Source organism: Canis lupus, chromosome 14, assembly GCF_011100685.1.
Source record: "Canis lupus familiaris isolate Mischka breed German Shepherd chromosome 14, alternate assembly UU_Cfam_GSD_1.0, whole genome shotgun sequence".
NCBI classification, from domain to species: domain Eukaryota; kingdom Metazoa; phylum Chordata; class Mammalia; order Carnivora; family Canidae; genus Canis; species Canis lupus.
In genome coordinates this window covers 59,685,538-59,710,847 of record NC_049235.1, presented here as the reverse complement: position 1 = coordinate 59,710,847, position 25,310 = coordinate 59,685,538, and the positions used below count along the sequence as shown (strand labels likewise).

The 25,310-nt window shown below is 44.0% G+C and overlaps 1 long non-coding RNA gene across 3 annotated transcripts; it reads left to right on the top strand.

The window, feature by feature from the left end:
• The first annotated feature begins 293 nt into the window (after positions 1-293).
• LOC111098862 lies at positions 294-22,172 on the top strand. Of its 3 annotated transcripts, XR_005369821.1 has the most exons (6): positions 294-438; positions 3,195-3,300; positions 6,576-6,714; positions 18,141-18,345; positions 19,828-20,028; positions 21,233-22,138. It is a non-coding gene; the product is annotated as an uncharacterized LOC111098862 (long non-coding RNA). The 3 variants fall into 3 exon arrangements; XR_005369820.1 differs by having other exon boundaries at positions 19,828-22,172; XR_005369822.1 differs by lacking the exon at positions 19,828-20,028 and having other exon boundaries at positions 21,233-22,131.
• The last annotated feature ends 3,138 nt before the right edge of the window (positions 22,173-25,310 follow it).

Below are 25,310 nucleotides of genomic sequence, written 5' to 3'. Positions count from 1 at the left end.
AGCATGCACCCCGAGGGCTCGCCCCGCGCCCGCACCCCTGCCCCCCAGCTGGGCAGTGGAGCATGCGCCCTGAGGCTCGCCCCACGCCCGCACCCCTGCCTGGCCTGCTGCCCCGCGCGCCTCATGGCGGGGGAGGGCGCCACTTGCTCCGTGAGGCCGACCTGCGTGGCCCCAGACTTCACCTCTTGCAGCGCTGCCTCGCTGGGGCCTGAGGGCTCCCCTCCCCCCCTCCCCCCTGCAGCCCGAGCTCCCCCGTGGAGCAGGGACCTGACGCTCGCGCCCTGTGCTTGGACGTTACGAGGACGCGCGTCCCGGAGCCGAACCGCCGAGGTCAGCGCAGCCCCCAGCGCCCCAGGGACCCGACCTCGACGTGACCCAGCGCTGCACCCAGCGCCCAAGGCCCGGCTCCTCCAGGGCACTCGGTCTTCACGAGCAGAGGTGAGCAGGGACGCAGGAGAAGGTGTGCCTCTGAGGAAGCGGGAGGATGAGCAGGACTGATGCTGGGGGGCCTGGGGGACGGGCGGGGGGGGGCAAGACAGGGCCCAGGCGGCTCCTGCGAACAGGGGGCCCTTCTCTCCCACGGGGACCCCGACGTCCGTGAGCCAGGCTGGCTTAGAAGTTCAGGGTCGGGGCAGACGGCAGTAAAGGAAAAACATGACTATTGCCGCATTCCTATTGTGCCTGATTTATTAAATTTTCTTGAGGCTGATTCCACTGCTGTCGAAAACACACAAAGGTACTTTTTCCTTTTGCCTCATCACCTTGAAGAGTGCAGAAGCTACAGCACAAAGCATTTAAAAAATATACTTCTGGCAACAGAAATGAAAGCTGTCAAGCAAATATCTTTGCGGAATGGCAAGATGAGCTCGTTATCTCTGAAGTGGAACACAGAAGCTACCGCGTAACACTTCAAATTTCAAATGATAAAGCAGTTTTCTGAGAAAAGTTTTGCAAAGCATTTTCCAGTAAAGTGACCTTCTGTGTCTCTGGTCAAAGCCCAATTACTCATTTTCTTGCTCATCCTGTGAAATGTTTTGAACTAATGTCAGCTTATTAGCTTCCACTTAGGGCAAAATTTTTCAGCCTGTTTTTAAAATATGTTCCACAAGTTTTATCTGACGTTTATTCTTTCTCTAGGTGTCACTCACCTAATCTACTAACGTTAAAAGTAGAGTTGATAAGTTAAAAAAAGTGACTGCAAGAGCTTCAAGTAACGCAAATACCAGATAAAGGAAAACTAAAACCCCCGACTGTGAAAAAAAAATTTAGCTACCGTGACTGTCCTGTTACCAGGTTACCACGCGTAGATGTAGCCCCCAAAATACGTATTTGCACTTACGCTGTGCCAGGCTCTGTTCAGAGCCCAGGAGGTCGGCAGGGGACAAAGCACAGTGGCGGACAGAATGGAGGGGATGGGGGTTCACAATACGTACGCGGGAACAGTACACAGTAGATGATAATACAGATGATCTGTATAATAATGGAAAGTATAAGGCATCTGATAACATAAATTATATAATAATGGCAAATACCGTGAAGGAAAAATAAAGGAAGCTAAGGAGGTTGGCAAGTGATAGAAGTAACACGTTTTAAAAAGGTTTATTTATGTATTTGAGAGAGAGCATGAGTGGGAAGAGCAGAGGGGGAGGGCGAGAGAGAATCTCAAGCAAACTGAGTGTGAAGCCTGACGGTTGTCTCTCCCACGACCCGGAGATTGTGACCTGGGCTGAAACAAAGAGTCAGATACTCCCCGGCTGCACCCAGCCCCCCCTCCCCCCCGGGCGCCCCTGGAAACAGCATTTTAGGTGCAGGTTCTCTGGAGAGCAAATCGAGAACCCCGTATCCTATCAATGTTAAGGGCTAGAGACCTAGAGGCAAACAGACTTGGAATTTTAATCCTAACTTGACAGCTCATTAATAGTGTGTTCCCAGGAGGGTCATTTTTTTTTCTTCCTTAAGCATCCGTGCTCTAAACGGTGAAGTGGAGGTAGGGGAACCCTCTTCAAAAGACTGCTCTGAGTGCTTAGCCTGACGCTTGGCACGCGACCATACTCCATGGTTGTTAATTCTTATTATTGGACATTTGAAGCTCTGTGTATGCGTGTGTAAAGCACTCACGTTGTATATCTGTGCTAAAATAAGCTTCATCAGCTGTCGTGGCCCTGTGATTACCTGTGTGGCTCTAACAGATGAGGAGCAAGGTGCCTGGATCTCGTCTGGTATCCCTCTGCAGTTCTCTAGTGGTCAGTGACCCCACGCTGTTTCGCATTAACTTATTCTCCTGCGGGTGCTCCTGACTCACTTTTACTGACTGTCTCTACAACAAAATGTAGCGCGTGACTGTTGGACGGCCAGAGGTGACAGTTGCCATTTTATTTCCCTCTATCACTTCCAATAGGTGAGCATTTTTCTGCCACTTTTCTAATCTATCTTCCAACCGGGTAATTCTACATCTATCCTACATTCAGTGGAGATAGTTATAAGATATGAAAAGAAACAAACTGGCTGGCACGTAAAACGGCAGCTCCATATATAGAAAAAAATTTCCAGATTGGATGCTTAGCAGCATTGCCACAGGTAATAGATGTGACCTTTCTGAATTGAGGGAGGTTGAGGGCTTTTTTCTGCTTTTATGGACAAGAACATCTGACAGTGATGGCAGATTGTGGCAGACCTTTCTGCTCTACTGACTGATTTCCCTAGCAGCTCAGCACGTCACCTAGGAGTTTTTTAGATTACTTTCATTTCCTTATTACTCAACTTGATTGCCTAGTCCTCAAATTCCTTCCCTTACAACCTGGTTATTCAGGTTACTTGGGGGAATCATGCAGAAAACTACTTCACCAGAGCAGTTCATGAGATGGATGTGGAGACTCGGGCCAAATCATAATTGGTGGCAGAACCACAACTAAATATCAAGTTCTTGGATTCCTACATCCCCATATCCATTCATTTACACTCAGCTTCCTTGCTCTGAGTGAATATGATAAACTTCCCACAAGATCAATAAGCAGGAATATATTAACAGAGAAGGAGTTGATTTTGCACTGAGTACGAATTTTTCTACAAACGAGCCACAAATGCCATCAATATAAGCCGCATATAGCCATAACATTATTTAAATTTATTCTACTTCCATAAAAATGTGTAGTAATACAAAACACTAGTCTTTAATGTTTTGATCAATCTAACAGATAATGAGATCATGCGTACTGAATAATGGCACCGAAGACTACAACAAATCTTGTGAAAACTGAAGCTCTATCAAAGAGACCATCGGAATGTGTCACCGCGGCTTTGGTAATTGTGTCGTTCCAGAATCAGTCCGTTATGGGATGAGGTTTCATACAGAAGCCATTTGGTGCTTGAATCCACGCTGGCTTTTCCTTTCATGTTTACTCACGTGTGTGCATAAATTATTATACATCAATTTCCATCAAGAGAGCCCATTATGAATTCCCAATAATCATTTCAATAGGATGAACCTATCCAGGAGGCATCAATCATCACAGATAAAAAGGACACGAAGAATTCAAACTCCGTGTGCCTCCTCACACATACAGTTATGGACGAAATCCCTTAAATTAAGTATTGCTTGAATACTTAAAGTTAAAATGTCTTTTTTCTCTAGTTTAGAACAGTGAGTGGCCTTTATTCAAAAGTATACTCACATACATGCCTGCCTGGATCCTGTACTTCAGGTGGTCCTGCATCACAAACACAAGCAAAATAGCGGATGTATTAGAGAACAACTGGGGGCCCGTGTTTCTGGGAATTGTTCAATGCTACCACAGCACAGCCTGCGATTCTAAGCTCTTATTCTACTGATAAACACCATCCAGTCCTCGGAGACACAATTATCTCTATCTCTTGCCTTGTATTCTAGAAACAAAAGGCAGCTGTCCGTGAGGACTGTGCAGGCCTGTGGGCTGTGTCACCGCAAATGTTGGTAACAAACATTGACTTCAGAGAGGAGAGTATGACCAAGTGGTGTTGAAGCGAAAGAGAAGACAAGTCAATCTACTCCTTAGATGCTCCGCCTCAAACAGCATAAATGCAATAGGGTCGTATATAACAAAGAGCAGAAGCATCCACTTCTAGGAACGTATTGCATAGCAAAAATTTAGAGTCTGGTTTTTTAAAAAAGAAAAAATTGGTGCAAGAATTTTTTTTATCAAAATATTTGTCATATATATTTTCAAAGAATAGCCAAGTTTTCCAACAATTAAGGTATGGTCAAACATAAGTATATATCAGTAGGATGGAATATTGTAACCAAATTTTTAAGAATTATGTTTTTAAAGAATATTTATTGACTTAGGATACTATTCCAGGGGAGGTGGGAGGGGGAGAAACAGAATACAAAAGCTGTGTTTCGTACAATTCCATATTTTAAAAGTATTTGTATACTGTCAAAAGAAGATTCAGAGAGCTTTTTTGGTATGAATATTTTATTGAGCAGGGAAAAAAAAAAGCTTTGCAAACAAGAGACTTCAAACCTAAAAGTGGCATAAAGTTCAGAGGCAGGACATTTCAGGGTGGCAAACAGTGACAGAGGAGGACATTGCTCTAACACTCATAATTACTGGTTATTACAATGGAGGTTTCCAGATGGCAGGGATTAGTTAAAAGTGATTCTCTTATCCCATTTTGGGAAAACCGACTTTAGTTTCATTTATGATTATCAGAAGCATTTATAGGAAAAATCTAAGTTTCACTTGTATCTACGAAATACACTAAAATATATTTCACTTACGTGTCTTAAAATGGTTTTGTCTCCCTTTTATTTTACTTTAACAGTATGAAAGGAAACACATCAAGAGTGCTCATAGTCGGTACATGAGTTTGAATGAATCAGGGTTTATTAAGAGTACTCAGTTAACAGCTACTAAAAACAGAAAAATATTATTAATTTAACAAAAGTCTATGATGTATTTGTTCAACAGCTCAACTTTATTAGCAATGATCAGAGTTCTTTCTAGGCTTCTTTTATGTTGCACTTGGCATATTAGTTTTGACCTTCAAATTGTTGCCTCATGGTTGCAAAATGACTGCTGCAGTTCCAAGCCTTACATACTCAGAGGACTAGATTCAAAAAAGAATGTACAATGGCATTAGCACAAGGGGCCTTTCCCTAAAATGCAATCCTTTAGGAAGCAAAATCTTGCCATGGCCCTCTGAACGCTTCCCCAACAGCACCCAGGTCAGAAAAGAGTCACATGCTTAAACATGGGGAAAATAATGGTATTGCTCATGCTTCCTTTAGACTAATATGGTCATCCCCTGAGGCTGGGCATACTGTTACTTCTAATCTGGTTTACTTTTCATGAGAAAAAAATATAAATGGCCATTGGATAGGTTTTCAACAATATCTTCCAAGAAGAATTATCACTAAATAGCAGAATTATAGCTTTTACTTTTCGCCTCTCTATTTCCAAATTTTATATAGTTAGCATGCATTACTTTATAATAAAAGGTTTCTTTAAAAAAAAAAAAAAAAGCCCCCAAACATTGTAAAGCTCCTAAAGAATTCCTTCAGCTTGATGACAAATGCAGTGAATTAACTAGTCCCAGAACCCTCAGTGGTCATGAAAACATAATTCAGTACGTTTGCAAAAACCTATTATGGCTGCATCGCCTCGTATGACCTCAGACCAAATTGATGTGCCCCAGATGATTTAGGTTATAGCTGGAGGAAATGTATATCTTGCTAAATTTAAGGAACAATAAAAAGGACAGGACAAATCTGAATCTAAGTCTAGTCAGGCAAGCCCACTATGGACACAGCCGCGGCCCCAGTTCATGTACAGGACTTCTCGCCCCGCTGCTCATTTCCTCTTTTCTTTGGTGGCTGGTATCTCTGGGTTCCAGGTTCTGCAGGCAACGTAGCCAATTTTTAAGTCCAATAAATATTTTAAACTATAGCCGTGAGGAAAAATGGAAACACAAAATCCCAGGACAGAATTTCAAGCAGTTTTAAAGCTGGACCCCAATTCTAGCTCCCTGACGTTTGCCGCTTTTAGGATAACGGATTTGTTATTACCAAGAGCAAGGGGAGGCTACCAAGGCAATTAAGAGCTCATTTTGAAAAGATCCATTTAAGTTTCTCATTACAAAGTCAAATAAAAGCAGAAATATAGTGGCATTTATATTTTTAAAATTAGATACCACGGCATCTAAATTATCTAATGCATAGATATTAGCGGACAGGTTCTCCCAGGGTTAGCGTTTACTCCTTAAATTCATCTGCCCGTTACTTCTGAATGTGACTTTTGTCATAAATGTGGATTGAAAACCAAAGTGAGTCAAGGCAATTTAGCTTTTTAGAAAGACTACTGTATTACAGTAGACCGTTCTTTCAGAAAGACTAAGAGAAAAACACCTCGTGTTAGCCAGCGGACAGTTCAATCCGCTATTTATGCGACAAAGGAAATTACGTATACATGTAGAATCCACTTAAGAACCTCTAAAGTAATACTGAATTGTTTACGGTGGCTTTCTCTGGGAAGGAGAGGTGACGTAAAAAGCAGGTAACTGGAGCTTTTGCAGTAAGTGCATATTCATGTATTTCTTAGGTAACTGGAAGGAGAGCGGGTGTCGCGCGCTGTGTCGTCTGGTTTCCTACGCTTACATAGCCTGCGTCTCCTGTCCTGCTTCTCAAGCTGCAGTAGGTGGCGGTGGGACCGAGGGCGCTCTAAGACCAAAATAAACATGGTAAGTTTACTCCAGGGTCAATTATTGAAAGCCTTACCTTTTACGTTAAAACAAAACTTGAAACACAAAGTAAATACGATGAAAAATTCGCTCAAATTATTCATGTACAACACCAGGCCTCGATCAATGTCGTATTTGCCGTGTCCCACTTAAGGGCTCTGGCTTGAGGGGAAATGGGACTAAGTGAAGCTTGGAGGAGCTTAATGACCTGCCCATTATGAATACAATCTCATAAGTACTCAGGTTCATGGTTTATTTATATATATATAAATTTATGTACAAATAGTTTTTGTGCATAAATTGCACACAATTTTTGAGGTGTGATTGACATATAACATTATATTCGTCTCAGGTGTACAACAGAATGATTCCAAACTCATATATATTGTGAAATGATCACTACAATAAGTCTAGTTAACAAAAGAAACTTCAAAAGAAAAAAGTGCCTTAACTTGCCTTTATCCTTCCCTGTTGCTTTATTTTCTTTTTTTACCTATTGCTTTTAAAGCTTTTTTCTTACTGATTTTCTTTCTTGTAATCATGCACACATTTTTTTGCATATATGCAACAGAATATGGTTTTTTTTGGTTATATTTTTAGAAACCATTTTAGAAAATGATTAATTGTCAAAAGTATGGTAAAGTTACAGCAGCTGTTACATTCGGGATGACAGTAGAGTGTGCCGAGATAAGACATCTTAGTTAACTGATTATTTAAACAGTAAATATTAGAAACAATAATTTTAAGGAGAATATTTCAAAATTTATTCAGTAAATATTTATTTGGATGACAATTTGTAGTTTTGGGGACCTTTAAATTCACAATGTTCATTCCAGTCTTAAGTCCTACTCATATCCCTTGTTAAAGAAAAATTATTAAAAAAAAAAAAAAAAGAAAAATTATTCTGAACTTGTTAAAAATGGTAAGGAAGGGGGCAGCCCGGGTAGCTCAGCAGTTTATCACAGCCTTCAGCCCAGGGCATGATCCTGGAGACCTGGAATCGAGTCCAACGTTGGGCTCCCTGCTTCTCTCTCTCCCTCTGCCTGTGTCTCTGCCTGTCTCTCTCTGCCTCTCTCTCTCTCTCTGTGTCTCTCTGTCTCTCTCATGAATAAATAAATAAAATCTTTTTAAAAAAAATTATAAGGAAGGCTTTGGGCAAGACCATCACAACAGGGAGAGGAGTTGAGTTCAACTTTGAAAACAGCAAAGGCAGCTCGCAACAGGTAGAAAATTACTCAGAGAGACGTCAAGGGCAGGGAATTCTTGTTAAACTGGCTTAACAGGATTGTTGCCACGGGGACACCAAGACTTAAATGCCAAGGACAACGGATGAGGGGTTTGATCAAACATCAAGGGGAGGGATTCTCACTAAAGGGATTCAGCAAGATTCTTGCTAAAGGCAGGCCAACGAGGAGGCCCAGTCAAGCAGGCTCTTAGGGCCCTGACCGCAGTTGGGTCAAGACGTGAGTCTTTGTCGCTTTGGGCTCTGTTTTCTACCTTGTTTTACTTTTTTCTCCTGACCGATAGCATCTGCCCCCAGGAATTTGTTCTGGCTAAGTGCCAAAACCAGTCCTTGGGGGGGAAAGTGAAAATGGCAAGGTATGTGAAGATTGTGTGGATTTTTGAAGATTTTTAAGCAGTTAAAACAGACAAAAAAATATTCCTCAACTTCTAAAAATACTGGTAGGGAAACAAAAGCACGCTTCTCATGAAGTGGTTACGGAGACGTTTTTGAGATGATTGTCCTTACACATCTGTCAGGAAATTATACAAGTGCTGACCTTAATCCAACCACTTCCTACCCAAACAGAAAGCATGACGTGCCACTTCTGCTAGCATTGGTGGAGCGTTGCTTTCATCCCTCCTCTCTCAATTTTTAAAACAAATTCCCAGGGGCCAAAGAAAACATATTCTTTTGAAAGTTTACCTCATTTTTCAAAGATGTTCTTATTTCCCTCATCACACAGTATGAGGTTTCATGTGAGATAGCTCATGTAATCTTTATGGCTAAACATATGGTCCACGAACAAAACAGTTATGGTCCTAGAAAGCCTCGAGACCTAACCTCGTGGCATCTACTGCTTCACGTAAATGTGTTCATCCCGACTCTCTTGTGTATCTGGGGAAGTATCATGAAAAAGTATCAATGATTTAAATATCTTGGGGAAAATTAAATAAATAAATAAATAAATAAATAAATAAATAAATAAATATCTTGGGGAACTGTTCTTCTTGGGAACCAAGTGAAAGAGAGTAAGTTCACGTAAAGTTGATAATCTTTAAAAATGTTTAGTCTTAAAACTCTGATTGCCAACTTGCGCCATATTTGGGTTTAGTTTTTGAAGGGTTCAATTCTCTCTTTATGCACCTTGGCTTCTGGCCGTAAGGCGGATACCCATTTTTTTCCCTTGGAAGAGATGTTGGGATTTGAGGTTGGGCCAAGAAAAGCCAAAGAGGCTAGGAAGCACTTACAGATGGAGATAATTAGCATATTAAAAATAGGCCAGCCAGATTTTTTTTTTTTTTTTTTTTTTTAATCAGGAAGCAGAGGGGTAAATGCTCTCTCTGGCAAGACTATAGAAGCTGTGTGGACAGAGGAAATGTGATTCAAACCCTGGTATGAGAATGGTATTTTACTTGAACCAGGTTTCAAAAGACTGGAGCAGGAGTTCCTTTTACTGGAAACCATGGAGTTGGCGGGCTTTGTAGGGGCCTCCCTTGAAATTCTGCTCCAAGGCCACTGTTTTGAATTTTGTTTGAAAGTCTTAGAATGGGAGACGCTTGGTTTCAGAAGACACAGGATAAACATCGTGAACTCTATTGCTTTCTAATGCATGGTAGCGGAAGTGTATTTCTGATACCACCTCCAACTGAAAGAGGATTATAGAAGAAGGCGGTAGGTGGGAACCATGGCTGTAGAACAAAACCCTTTGGACATCCAGGGGCTGTTTTGCCAGTCCTAAAGCAAAGGCCTGAGGCTGATCTAGATTCAGGCTCTATCAATGGGATATGTTTAATTGCCAGATAATTCACTGTGGTTTCCTGAAGTTCTGATTCACAGAGTCAGCCCTTCAACTCATATGTTCCACCCATTCTCTGAAGTCTACTGTTATTCAAAACAGACTTAAGGGGTGTCCATCCTGGAGTGGGGCTTCTCAATGGGTGGTATGGGCACCGTTGACTGAATACAGAATTATTGATGTGGGCCAGGAAATTTATAACAATTACGAAGAATTAGCAGCTCCTCGATTCTCATGGCCATGGCAAAGCGTAGTCAGCCAACTCCTGCTGACTCGCCTCGCCATGGATTTTACAAATACAACACGCTAAAAATTACTCTCGTAAAGCTGCTTTTTCCTTCTACAGGTAATAAAATACTGCAAAAAATGTAGAAAGAGATGGAAAGGAATCTCCACGAAAAACTAAAACAATAGAAGGGGATATTTTTAGTCTGGTAATTTATTTGTTGATCTACTTAGAGGAAGGAGACCAGAGGACCCTCATCTGCCTCGGTACCCCTAACGCTGTGGTGAACTAAGCAGCCATTCGGTTGTCAAGATTCGGTCTTGGGTTTGCTTCATTTCTGAACAAAATCAGAGGAGAAGAAAGAGGTAGCAAGGCACTGCTTATTTTTAATATGTCTTATTTGACTTGACAAATTACGTGTTTCTAAATGTTCATAACATTACAAAGTTTGACTTAAAAATGAGAATAACAACAGGCAAAAAATATGGATACATATCGTCCTACACGAACAGCTCTAGCCAGTTAAGGAATATACATTCTCCCTTCATTAGCGGATCCTTTGACTAAAGGATAGGAGCAGTGTCCTCAAATGTAAACTAGTCTGCATGTTAATTGTCTCACAATATCAAGGTTTGGAAGAAACAATTTACAAAGGAAGGAAAGAGTGGTTGTTTCTGCAAACTGTTGAAAACTATGAACCTTGGAACTTAGTTTTGCTTGTATTTAAAGTACTTTTAACTCTTCATTTTTCATTTGAGTATTGACATTTGAGCTGGCGTAGCATGTGTAGGAATACATATTATAAACTTAAAATTACTTGAACTTAGTCTTGGTTATGATTTTTTCAAAGCGTAGCTTTGAAAAATCCCAGTGATAGCCAGTGAGAAAACGGGAGTAGCAAATAGGAGAATTCAAAGTAGTAAGCTGGTCATGACACTGGAGTCAGGAGGAAGGAATGGATAATAGTTTATTACCAGTTACCATAGTTATAAACAACATAAAAGGTACTAGTAGAAGGACCTAAGGCCCAGTTTCATGAAAATGTATTTAGCCTATGTGTCCTGTCATGCTGAAACAAGTTTCTAAGTAGCTTTTTTACCAAGAAGGGTTCAGGGGAAAGACTCTGTGACGACGCCCTGGTGACCTCAAGGGTATCTTTGTAGGGGAAGGCTTGAGCCTCAGTTTACCTGAGTCCGGGTGGAACATCTTGTGACCCTCCTGTGACAGGAGAGGGTGGGACTCTTTGAGGAGCTGTTCTTCACCTCACTAGTTCCCCTTGGGAGACTTTCATGGCTCAGGAAATTTTCTCTAGATACTCCTTTTTGGGGCTTGAACAACAACAAAAAAATTAAATGATTTTGCCACAAATCAGCTTTTAAAAACACCGTAGAAACTCTCTTTCTTCCTCATGTCTGCTTGACTAGAGAGATTTTGAATGGAACATATTTTGGAAAGTAGGAGGAAGCAATTGAAGGGACTTTGAATATTAATGAGTTTTCTTGCTGCAAAGTGTGGCAGATGAGAAACAAAAACTGCGAGTCAAATGACCCAAAACTACTTGAACAAAATATTAAGTATGGAAGCTTTTTTGACATTTATCATCGTTAGTTTGTATTCGTTAAATTTATGCTTTTTTTCCCCCTTCAAAGTAGAATTTAAACTTAAACGATGGGCTAAGAAAAACCCAGCACCCTGGACTAGTGCAAAGAAACATTGTAAAGATTTCTCCATCTGCCTACAATTTCTCTGATATCTGCTAATCAAAGTGATAAAATATTTGCTTCCGTTCATCAAGCCAACAACCTAACCCCCCCTGCCTTGAGATATATGTCATTTGAAAAGTAAAGCTATTACTCTCTCAAAGGGTTTACAAATCCTAATAGATCAATTTTTGCTTTATAAGAAATTCTACTTTAACACTGTGAAGTCAAATAATTGACAACATGGTTAGAGAACCAGTTAGCCTTCAGAGGTTGATGATCGTACCGCTCGCTTCTCTGGGAAGGTACGACGGTCGACCTTCTTGAGGTACGTGGTCTACCTTCTTCTCTCTATCCGCCACACCCACAGTGAAGTTCCTCCCTAGAGGACCTTAATTCTTCTTCCAAATGCTGTTTTTCCTTCCTCCACCAGTTACTAGGGAGCAAAAAATATCAATAATATCCAAATTGGAATCCTGATTCTACCAAGAATGAAGAGAAATGTCGTCTTCTTGGGAGCCAAAAAAGTTTCTAGTGGCACATGGCTTCGAGAAGAGAATGTACTGAGGATTCCAATGTCAATAAAGATTTAGAAATGACGGTCCAAAGCAGCTGTCATGGCAAGTAGTATTTTTAAAACCTCTCCATGTGCTCAGAAGTGAACTAATAAGAAAGAAGGACAAAACGGCAAATACCAATCAAGAGAAGCAGAAGTTTTAAGGAATCCTATTGATCCAATATTCTATAATCCTATTGCAGTCTTTCCCATCTTACAGCTTTAGCCTTCAGGCAGTGGGAAGGGACTTCAATCCCATGTGCGACAGGGACACAGTTTTCTGGATTATTATTGTGAAGCCATTTTAACTTCTGTATAGGTTCTTGGGAAGAAATCCTGGACCTAGAAAGAAAAACGTGTAAATAAAGAACCAGGAAGGAAAGAAAAGAAAGAAAGAAGGAGGGAATCCCCGGGTGGCTCCACGGTTTAGCACCTGCCTTTGGCCCGAGGCATGATCCCGGGGTCCCGGGATCGAGTCCCGTGTCGGGCTCCCTGTGTGGAGCCTGCTTCTCCCTCTGCCCGTGTCTCTGCCTCTCTCTCTCTCTGTATCTCTCATGAATAAATAAAAAAAAATCTAAAAAAGAAAAAAGAAGCAGGAAGAAAGAAACAGAAAGAAAAGAAGGAGAAGAGGAAGAAGTAACTAATAGCCCGGGCATCCAAGAGACGGATAAATTTGGGATTAAAATGAGTGAGGATTACAGACACGGTAGTAGTTAATACCTGGCAAATGCCTCCGTCCCACTAGCGTTTTGCCAACACGCCCCGCGCCACGCTGGCCCTCTCGTTTAACGGAGGGTGGTGTCACTGGCCTCCGTGTCCAGAGGCGGCCACCTCAGGCCTGCAGGCGTTGCAGTGGAGACAGGAGTGGGAGCTCAGCTGCCCCTGGAGGGGCAGGGGCCTGGTGTGTACAACTGCGGGGGTTTGTGAGCTGGAGCCTTCAAGCCACCGCACCGATGCGGGGTTTGGGTCGCTGGAAGGCGCAGTGCTTCCCAGCAGAGGCAGCTCGGGCTGCGCCCCGTCCCGTCGCCAGCAGCGGCCGTGGGCTCCCGGGCTGAGGCCAACGCCCTCGGGACGGTCCCTCCGCAGAAAGGGGCTGCAAACGCCGGTGATGGCCACTGTCGCGCGGGGAGTGAAGAGCCATCCCGGGAGGAGAACTCCTGGCTCCCGGGGCCGGGCCCGAGGTGACAGAGGAACCCCTAGAGGACGCAAGAAGGGAAGAAGTGGAGCCCGAGCGGGCGGGAAGGAGGGGGCCTTGCCGGCAAGAAGTTAACTGAAGGGACGTGAACATTGAGGAGCCTCCGGGACACGGGGGGAAGAGGCAGAGTCCGCCACCTGGGCCATGTGTCCCCGCCCCGGGGAGCGCTGCGGTGTCCTGGACGGAGTGGGATGCGCGGCTCCCGTCAGCTGCTCCCTAGTCTGAGTCTAAATGCTCCCGTTAAAGTGTCCCACCGTGTGGTGATCAAGGTTCCGGACGTGACTGCAGGTGGCAGCCCCCCCCCGCCCCAGTACGGTCAGCTTTCCCTCTTGGGTTCTCCTGCTCCTCTTCCCTGCTTTGCTTGTTCAGGGGCGAAGAGGGTGCTGCTAGGGGCACGGGAGGGGCAAGGGGAGCGAGAGCTCCCTGACTGGGTGTGCAGGAGTAGCCCTACCGAGGCTTGGCTGCTGCCCAGAGCGGAGCCTGTGGAGAAACACACTGTGGGGGTTATTTTGAAAACCCCCCCAATTGCTTGGAAACAGCCGCCTGAGATTCTCTGGACCCGGGTTTCCTGTGCTGTCTGGTCTCCTAGGCTTTCCTTAGCCCCTAGCAATCTGGCAACGCCCCCTCCGACTTCTCTCCAGAAGAACCCCGCCCGGCTCAAGCCTTCTCACCCACAGCCCACAGCACACCCGCGAAGAACATGCACCTGTTGCTCACCCCGGGGAACTCTGGGAGTGCTGGTGGCTCCCAATACAGCACTTCTTCCGCTTGTCTGTTCTGGAACCCAGCCCATCCATCGCCCAAGAGACTCCCTGGGAGAATGAGATGCCAGTCCACTGTATTCTCCAGTCTTGGGGAACACGTACCAGACTCTCCTGTTGGTCTGACCAAAGGCCTGGCTACGGTGACGGGCAGGCACCCCTCAGAACCTGCCCTTGTAGATGGCACGACTCTCGGGAGAACTCTCCTGAGAAGTCCTCCTAGCGAGTTATAGTTCAGTGGCCAACAGACACATGAAAAGGTGCTCAACGTTATACATCCTCAGGGGAACGCTAATCAAAAGCACAAGGAGACATCACCTCACACCTGTCAGAATGGCTAAAGTCAACGACGTAAGAAACAACAGGTGTTGGCGAGGATGTGGAGGGAGGGGAGCCCTCTTACACTGCTGGCAGGGATGCAAACTGAGGCACCCACCGTGGAAAACAGTGTGGAGGGTCCTCAAAAGGTTAAACATGGAACTACTGTATGATCCAGTAATCGCACTACTGGGTATCTACCCCCAAAATACCAAAACACTGATTCAAAGGGATATGTGCACCTCTATGTTTACTGCAGCATTACCTACAAGAGCCAAGATATGCAAGCGGCCCAAGTGTCTATTGACAGCTTAATGAATAAAGAGGATGTGGTGTATATATATAATTCAGTTTACAAAAAAAGAATGAAATCTGGCCATTTGCAACAACATGAGCGGAGCTAGACAGTATCATGCTAAGGGAAATAAATAAGCCAGCCAGAGAAAGACAAATACCGTATGATGTGACTCATATGTGGAATTTAAGAAACAAAACAAATGAGCAAAGGAGAGAGAGAGAGAGAGACAAAAAAGTAGATTCTTACCTATAGAAAACATACTGCTGGTCACCAGAGGGAACATGGCTGGGGGATGAGTGCAATAGGTGATGGGGATAAAGGAGGGCACTTGTGATGAGCACCGGGTGCTGTAGGGAACTGCTGACTCGCTCCACTGCACACCTGAAACTAATGCAGCACTCCAGGCTAACTATGCTGGAACTAAAGTAAAACTTAGAAAAGAAGAAGTTACATTTCAAGCTCTTTCTCCACCTCTCTGTATTCCTGATAAGAGTGACCTGCTGCTTCTCAGTCTCTTCCTTTTCGATCCTGGCTCAGCACTTCAGCTTGGAAGAGGTATCTGTTGTTTTGCAATCAAGATTTCCATCCCACCATCCTGTTACAAGGCATTGCCCCTATTGTATATTTAGTAATTTCCAGTTTTACGGATAATCCAAGTCTTCTAGCCTCACCAGATTGAGGGGGTAAGATCAAGTTGCAGTCTATTCTTACGCCCAAAATATGATGGTAGGAGTTCCAGCTGGTTTGATGACTAGGAATTAGCACATCTCCGAGTGTCCCCAAGTTATTTTTGGGAGTTCCCCAAAAGGATGCCACACACATGCCCACAAACCAGTCTGTAACTACATGGTGTCTGCTCTTTCCTTCCTTTGCTACTCTGGCTTATAATTTTCCACATTCCCTGCCTGCAGATTTGAGGAATGTCGGATTATTGCTAGTTTCCAAGGGGAAATGGGGGGAAATGGCCTCCTCTCCAATTGTGTGCCACATTTGGTCCCCAGGGCTCGAAATGGCCCTTCTTCCCAGAAATTAACATTTGACCATCTCCTCCTTCCCATAAATCCTCCACTTTTCTGACCTTGGGCATCTAACCCAGGCTAAGGTCATAAAATGTCTCTCATCTTTAGCTCTGCACCAACCACAGACACCCCGCCCCTCAAAAATATTCCTTCCTTGTCCTCCCTCAGGCAAAACCAGAAGCCTCCATGCATAACGGTGCCTGGAAGGGGAGGGGAGGGGAGGTGGAGATCTCACTGGTCACTTAGAGGCCAAGGCTCCGCTGCTGAGGATGCCTGATAGGATTTTTCTTATACTTTCTTAGTCCAAGGACCATTCAGGAGAAAAACAAAACAAAATAGATGAGCATGTATATAACCTGCTGCTGATGGAGGGGAACATGTCAACATGTGTAACTATAAATGCAGAGAATACCTCCAGAAGAACACAGGAGACTCCTAATAGCAGTTGCCTCTAGGGCGGGAGCTCGGCGAGTGGGAATCGGGAAACTTACTTTTTACTCGATTTCATTTTGTACCTTTTGAACATTTTACATGTGTACGTCCATCCCAAATCAGAGTGGAGTTTCAAAGAATACTCAGTAAAAATATTTTCTTTCGATTTTGAGAAATTTTTTAAGACTATGGCCAGAATATTTCGAAGAGCTCCATCGAAAAAAAGATCTGCAGTGAAAGCACAAGATAAAAAAACCTTTCCCTTTTCTGCGTGTGATCACATTTTTCAAAGCAAAAACAGTTTAATGTAAAAAGAACAAAAACAAACAGAAAAACATTGCTCCAAAGTTTTCCTCTTTTCCAGTGTCCTAAGAAAATGTAAATTTTTTTTTTCATGAAGTCATCCAGGAGTTTAGATAGTGACAAATTGCAAACAGTGGCTGACGCATTTCCTTGTCCTCAGTATTCTTTAGAATAGAAGCTCCACATGCCCTGCTGAGTCCTGCCACTGTCCTTTTAAATGAACAGATACCAACAGTTTCCAAATGAGAAGCCGAGACTTCAACATCATTATCTCCTACATTTTTGTTTTTAAAGAGAGAGGGAGAGAGGGCCGGTGGGCAGAGGCCGAGGGAGACTGAGGCAGGCTCCAGGCCGGCTGGTCGCCGGGCCACCGCGCAATCCCACGATCCTGAGGTCACGACCAACGCAGCCACCGAGCGCCTCCGCCCCGAGTCTGCTTCAGCGGGTGTAGACCCGTGTGTGGCACACCTAGGATGTGCTAACGCCGTCGGGGCATGAACGCGCCACCTGCTGCCTTGCTCTCCGGCCCGGCCACAGCTGGGCCCGCGGGGCTTCACGAGGAGCACAGAGCCCGTGCCTCGTTGTCTTGAAAACCCGCAGTTGTTGTGCGCGACGGGGCCGGGGCCTGGGGCTGCCCGGAGCCATCCCAGCCGGGGCCGGGGGCACAGGGACGGTCCTGGGGAACCGTCCACGTAAGCAGCAGCCGGGAACCACCGCTGCCCGTGGGCACAGGCCAGAGTCCCAGGAACCTCCGCCCCGAGCGGCTCCTTGTCCAGCCCGCCCTGGGCTCACAGGCCTGCCGGTGGCCTCGCCTCCCCTCACCTTGGAAACACATTCCACCTTGCACCTGACCCATGCACGCCCTTGGGAAGCACACGCGTGCCCAGCAGCCACGGGCACACGCGCACGCTGAGGGGCTCTTCTCCTGCTCCTCTTGCTTCACAGCCACGCTTTTGGCCAGAGGCGTCTACACTGGCTGCTGCGATTCCTCGGCTCCCGCCCGGCCGTGCTCCCTTTGCAACCTGCCCCTGCGCCCCGCGGCCCGAAGTCACAGGCCCTCAGGTGACCACTCGGCTCCCCACGGCCCAGCGCGCCAACATCTCTCAGGCCCGGCCGCCGCGCAGTCCCTTCCTGAGACCCGAGCAGCCTGCTGAGTTGCACGGAATTACTCTCCTGGTTTTCCTCTCACCTTTATGACTATCCTTTATTTTTTAAAACAATTTTATTATTGTTATTATCTATTCGATGCATGTGGTATTTCGGGAGCTAGGCATCTTCTCTCCCAGGGCCAGCCACCAAGTCGGGAGCAAAGACGATACAGTCAGCGATTACACAGTCCTGCCAACCCCTCCCCTGATCCGTGGGGAATACGGCCCAAGACCCGCAGCGGATGCCTGAAGCCTCAGATGGTGCCTGACCCCGTATCGATGATGTTTTTGCCTACACACTCACACCCACGATAAGGCTTAGTTTATGAATTAAATGATTATTTAATAATATGAAGGTAAGGCACACTAAGATATTAACGATAATAGTGATAATTAAGTGGAACAATTAGAACAATACACTCTACTAATTATGCGAATGTGGTCTCTCAGAATATCTCAACGTGTGACTGCGCTCCACTCACGCTGCTCCCTGTGATGATGTGAGATGCTGAGATGCCTGTATGGTGAGGGGCAGTGAGGGTGTCAGGCTGGTGCTGGTCTTCTGACGAGAAAGAAGTCAGAAGGAGGGTCATCTGCTTCCAGACTAGGTCGACCGCGGGTAACTGAGACCGTGGACGGCGAAGGCGTGGATAAGGTAAAGGGTGGAGGCAAAGGGTGCGGGGAGTGGCGCGTTACTGCACCACGAATGGAGACGGTCAGGGTGCTAGGGTGCCATGGGGACACACAGCAAGGGCCTCTAGCCCGTCTGTGCCGTTGACAGAGCTGGCTTCGCAGAGACCCAACGTGCAAGGGAAGACCTCAAGAATGAGCAGGGGTCCCACAGGGGGACAGTTCCAGACAAAAAGAACAGAGTGTGCAGAGATGTAACTGAGCATCTGGAAGTAACAGAGCATCACTCACCCGGGAAGCTGGAAGGATTTCACTGTAGCTAGGACGCAGAGATTAACGACTATCGCCATTGAGGGCCAGGGCTATGCGGGGCCATGCTCAAGACTAAGTGCTTCGAGACAGACCATCTCATTCAGTACCGGATTGATTCACAGTTATTATTTTTATTTTTATACAAAATAAGAAAATCATAGCTAAGATGTAAGGGCTTACTCTCTATCAGTTATTTTTTTTAAAGATTTATTTATTTATTCATGATAGACACACACAGAGAGAGAGAGAGAGGCAGAGACACAGGCAGAGGGAGAAGCAGGCTCCATGCAGGGAGCCCGACACGGGACTCGATCCCGGGACTCCAGGATCACGCCCTGGGCTGAAGGCAGGCTCTAAACGGCTGAGCCACCCAGGGATCCCCTCTATCAGTTATTTTTATAAGTGCTCTGTAATGTCTTAATTTAGTGAAAGTGTGTAGCAGCCCCAAATTACATAACATAGGGTAGCCATAAGTAACTTGTGTGCATATGTGTACACACGTTTATATAATAGGCCCTACTGTTACCTCCTCATTTCACCAGATCACACAGCTTGCCCCGGGCAGAGCCGTAGGTGAGGTGAGCCATAGGCCCGGCAATCTGTGCCTTTCTGGGAGTTAGAGGATGGCTCTCATCATAGGTGAGGAGGATGAGACTAGAGGAGGGTGTTTTAGCAATGGAGCTTCATGGTCAGAAGGCAGGCACCAGTGGGAGCTGGGTGAGGAAGAGGAAGAACAAAGAAAAATGGGCAGAAAGCACTGGGGAGGATGCATGCCACGAGGGGCCGTCATCTTGGGGAAAGATCTTCAAGGGACATTGGCTTCACTAAATCCACATTTCACCCCCTAAGTTACCACACTTGTTCCTTTATATTTGATTGGTGGCCAAACTGATGGAAAAAGTCTCAAGCCCCGCCCCCCCAACTGTGTGAACAACTCTGTATAAGGGAAATAGTAAATACACACAAAGTTGCTCTCACTTCTGAGAAATAGTGTCCCTGACAGACCCATTAACAGGAGTGAATGTCTTTTATGGGAAAACAGATGATCTTTCCCTCTATAACCTAAATTGGATAATAAGAATGGAAAAGTTTAATGAGCACCGTATATGTGCCAGCAGAAAGACACAAGCTTTCCGTGTGTTATCTCATTTAATCGTGAGTAGAAGTTATGTATATGATTGTCCTTGTTCTACAGATGAGGAAACCTCATAAGGCGTGACATAACTTGTCTTGGTGGCACCATGGGTTAAGTTCAGGATGTTGAATCAAATCCCAAATGGCTGAGTCCAAAGTCCATGGCCTGTTCTTCTCTGCTGTACTCCCTTCACGACATAAATGAATCGCAAGGATCCTGGGTTATCCTGCTCAACTGTCTCGCTCACCCCTGTTTAGAGAGGTGGGTTCAGTGACTTCTGCTCACGCTGCACCGTAACCCTCTGCCTCCTCCTCCGCAGTAGCATGGCCTACAAGACCCTGGCTGCTTTATAAACCAGCCCAACGAGACTTCCCAATTCAGCTCTCACCACTTCCATTTCTTCTCTTTGTCCCCTCCACCCTTACCTCGTCCCGACAACCATATTCCCCAAAGAACATTTAATGTCATGGGAGACTTTCATGATATTATCTTAATTATTTTTTCAATGTCAAATAATAGGCATATTATCCCAATTTGGGAAGATCATATTCATGCACATGAAAAGGCTGAAAGGATGTACATAAAATACTATCAAGGCCATTTCAGGAAGATTCTATAATAGGTGGCTTTTATTTTCTTGTTTATATTTTCTGTGTTGCCCAGTGATCATCAATAGAAAATGTATCACAACAATAAAAATTGACCAAGTGTTTACAATAGCTGTTATACCAGCAATAGCATGGTTATCCAATTCTATAAAATAGGATTTCTTTTATAAAACAGAAAATAAAATAAATAAAATAAAATAAATAAAATAAAATAAATAAAATAAAATCATAGCCAGATTGCTGAGGTTGGGTGCATCATGGGTCCGATGTCCATCAGTATTTAAGATGAAAGCTGGATCCGTTTTCACTGAGGTAGCAGCAGCTCCTCTGGTTGGTAGCAAGGGCGGCGGCAGACGGGCCTGAAGCCAGTCGTCTCTTGGTACTTCCTTGCGCTGACAAGGGTGAAATCACAGCATGTATCTTAATGCTCAGTCTCCCAACGGGGGCTCTGGGAAGTCTGTCTCAGCTGGAAGCTCTTTGCACATGTCTCAGAATCATAATGAAAATAATCTCCCTCCTGGAAAATAGATGCCTCTAATGTAGAGGTCATATGTACAAAAGGAAAAAAAATGGTGTCATTAACCACCTTGACACCAGCCAATTGAATCCCTCTTAACCATCATAACATCTTTTCTTCCTTCTTTCAACCTAATGGTCTCTGGTTCAAAGATCCGGGGCTCCCGGTGCCATTGGAAGCGATCTTAGAAACGTGTGATTTACATGCACCAAGGGTTTTAATGCCAATGAGCTCTATAACATATCCTGAGAGAAACCAAATTTCCAAAGTACTTTAAAAGAGCAACGACTTTGTTTCTCTTACTGAACTTAGTTTTAATCTCTCTTGATCTCGCTCTCAGATTGACCTGGAACTACATGCCTCAGGGAGCCGCTCCCATGTGTTCCTCTCCTCCGCTTTCACTGCTGCCCTAGTCTGGCGTGAGCTCTGAATCTCAGGGTCAGAAAATTTTAGAAGGGACTTTTGGATCCTCTGTCCTAGCGCCTCATTCCATGATAGACGAGGAAACGGTAGCCCGTAAAATTTAAGGGACCTACTCAGGGTGACAGAGATGAATTAGCAAGAAAGAAGGGTCAAGATTTAAGTCTCCTGACTCCAAATTGGGTGCTCCTTTCATTATACCACACGTTGTCTCAAATGAGTCAATAAATTCTTTGTGAGGCAAAGACTTTTCAAACCATGCGAGGGCATGAGGGCAAACTTCCCTCTCAAGAAAGCCCGAGCCCTTTCATCAGGGTTCTCTTTGAAGCTCAAGGTCACAGTTAACAGAAGTATTTGTGAAACATCTGCCAATCCCTGAATTTTACATACATCGTCTTTAATCTTCAAAATAACCTTCAAAGTATCAAAATCCTCGTTTTGCTGGTGAGGAGACCCGCTTTTTGAGATTCTAAACCAATTTGCTTAAGATCGTAGAGCTGAATCTAGCAGAGCCAGGATTCACACCCATGTCTTCAGTGCTTTCTACAATATGCTAGACTGCTTCTCCTTCCGTGACACCAGGTCTTAACTTTGGGGACAAAGTGATGGATCCATGCTTCTTTTGAAGAGGCAGAAACAATTTTGTGTATGTACAGCCTGTCAATCATACCTCAATAAAGTGGTTAAAAACAAAAAAACGAGTTACTCTTTTCGATGATCTCCGCTGTTGAAATCTCAGGCAAAAACAGAATTAGTGAAGGAAAAGCAGGGCAACAAACTGAGATCCTGCTGTGACATGGGGCAGTGACCAATCTCCATGCCATGTACTTGGAACTTTCTGAGACATACAGAAAGGGAGTAGAGGAAGGAGCACTGACTCTTGAGGAACATTCTTAAATCCTTGTACCCTATTTTACTGTCTTTTCTGACATGAGAGTTTGCACAAAGACAGGACTTGGTCTCAAGGATATTTAGGATGTAGAAAAGCACATACTGGAAGAAACTGCCCAGCCTCAGAGCCCCCCATTGCTAAACCTCTTCCGCACACTGAGGAAGAGAACTCACTGATGCAACTATTTATAACAAACCTAGTTTTCAGGTTTCAGATTCCCTACGTCTTCGGACTTTCAATCTATACCACTTGTTTATTTCGTTGGTCTTATTTCTGATGAATTTGTTTCTCTTGAATAATGATATTCTGAAGAATGTTTAACTTTTCGAAATAAATTCTTAAGTTAACCGTCCCCAGAGCACCTGAAAAATCGCCTATCTGGTGAAAAAAAAATCATCATTTTTATGCTCCAATAACTCAAAATTGGCCACATAGAAATTTCATCAAACATTTCAAGAGGGAAAAAGAAATCAGTTCTGCATTGAAAGTAAGAATAAGAAACTTAGAGCCCATGGGGGACAAGAACTTAGAATGAAAAGGGCTTTCTCAACCAGAGCACTCCTGTTGAGACACGATAATAAAATGTTCACCGTAATGGAGACAATATTCCTCCTTGGCACAATCTGAACAAAAGGAAAACAAAAGCTTTATGTTTCTAGAGGCACATCTGTTTGTCCAGGCATTTAGGTCTTTCTTTAGACAAACACATGTCACTTTTTATCGCTCATCAAATATTGAATTGTTTGGATTAAATCTTTTAGTTTGATCTTGTTTGACAAAATGTAAGACCACTTTCCTACAGTTGAATAAGCCCATGGATAGATGTCATGTGTAATTTGATATTATACTTGTTTTACAATGTAGCTGAGTTAACTGGCATGCAATATCTAATCCGTTTCCCCATTGTATTTAAATTTAAATAAGAAAAAAATTGAAAAGATTTAAAGCCATCTGCAAACCTAATTAACATGAACTCTAAGGGATTGTCTCAATTCTATTGTCATACTAGAATGCTATTATATTAAGTATTGTTTGAAATAAGTGGGCCATAGCCGGAGTTGAAAAACAGTTTTTGGTATTTGGAAATTTTCGTCGCTCTAGTGGAATTTAACTTGTGATAAAAATATGTTTTAGTGTAATGTTTGCTGTTTTTTTGTTGGCCTGGAAACCATTCATTAAACAGCTACTAGATTAAATTTACAGATCTTCTATTGGAGATCATGGAAATAATATACTATCATCAGAGTATACGTAATTTTTTAAAGAATAATGGCATTTTTTGGGCAGTTTTCACTTATTTAAAAAAATCCAAAACGAGGAGGGGAAATTTAGGGTATAGTTGAAAAGCTAAAACACATATATAATATATGATATAGTTGGGAAAAATATATATACATACATACGCTATTTCACAGCTGTATGTGATAAATGTCAGCTAGAAGGCGGGATAATAAACTAGAAGTTCAAAAGAAAAGATCCCTTCACGTTCAGGCGGGAACAATGTTGTCTTCTTTCTGGGGAAAGCTTACCTGAAAAGGTGGAATTGATTGGAATTTTAAAATGAGTGATCAGAATGGTACGGGGAATCCTCAGACCCCAGATAGAGCTAGGCAGTCCCAAAACAGAGAGGACGTGTGTTTGTGTCCTGGTTTAACCCAGGGAGAGCAGAAGCTTGGTGTCGGAACAGCCGTCTCTAGCGATGATGCGTACGGCGCCCAGTGGAGGGCTCAGTCTGCGTGACGTAGAGGCGGGCGGGGAGGGCAGGCAAAGATTTCTTGGCTCCTAAAAAGATGCAGGAAGCAGAGGAGTCTAATTCGAGGATGAGGAAAACGCAGAGTAACGCACTGGACATATGTGGGGCTACACTGCATCTGCCGTGGTCTCAGCATCTCGGGTATAAAGGCCAAGGCCCAACGACCACAGGGTCCATTACAATTCACTGGTGGCCATCAGAGGCCAGGAGGCGGTGGAAAATCTGAGCTTTCTTTACCCAGACACGTAAGCCTCCCATTACTCCAATCATTAGAAGGGCTGCGGGAAGAAAGAGAGGGAGAAATGGAACTATTTCTTTGCATCGTGAGCTTCGTGGCTATAAACCCCATGTTGGCCAGACACAATTACACGATGATTCATTCGTTCAACAGCGTCTGTTGAACTAGGATTTTGGAACGCTGACATCATCTGATGCTAGCCACCATGGTAAGTTCTCGGAAGCATAAGCGTTAATAAAAAAGTGACCGACTCTATCCTCAAGCTAATAAGAGAGACAAGTATATAAACAAATCGTTGCATTATGGAATAATATGGACTTTCAGTGATGTGATGATATAGAGGAAGGCACAACCACAGCATTTCTGTGGGGTGTGTAGGAAAACCTCACTGTAGAGAAGATACGGAGTCGGCTTTTTTTTTTAGGAGTTGAACAGATAATGAGACATTTTACCAGCCAGAAGACACACAAAAAAGTAAAAGTATAGATATTTATCACCACGTAGAGCATTAAAAAACAAAAATGGTTTATAGTGGATGGAGGTAGACTCTTGCTTTGGAAAATAATATCAGAGAGGTAGGCACAAACTAAGGTTATGGAATTTCTTGTATATCTAAAGAGTTCACCCTGTGTTTTTTGTGTTTGCTCTTGGTTTTTAATTAAGGAAATTCTACAAATTTTTAAGCAATTGCTACATTGTCACGTTTATGTTAGATTATCTATTATTTTTAATTACTCATGACTTGTTTTTAATTACCACCTAATCACCCTGTTTGTGAGGAAGGGACTCCCACCCTTTGGTTATGAGATAGCTAGATACATGAACCCAATACTAGACAGATGGGATCAACAGCAGTTTATTTATCAAGCCTACTCCTAGCCTGGGGAGCGGAGAATCACACACCACACTGGGCCAGGATTGCTTTCAGGAAGAGGGTGAACAAGCAGAGGCTGTGGGCGGCAGCCTTTGTAGAATCAAGACTGTGAGGTTCCGCCTTGGTTCTGGTGGAAGGATGTGATTGGCTTGTGCAATACTTCCACGGGTTGGCAGAGAACTGAAATCCCTACAGAGAAAAGCAAAAAGGGTACCTGGTCCTCCTGATAAGAACAGTGGTT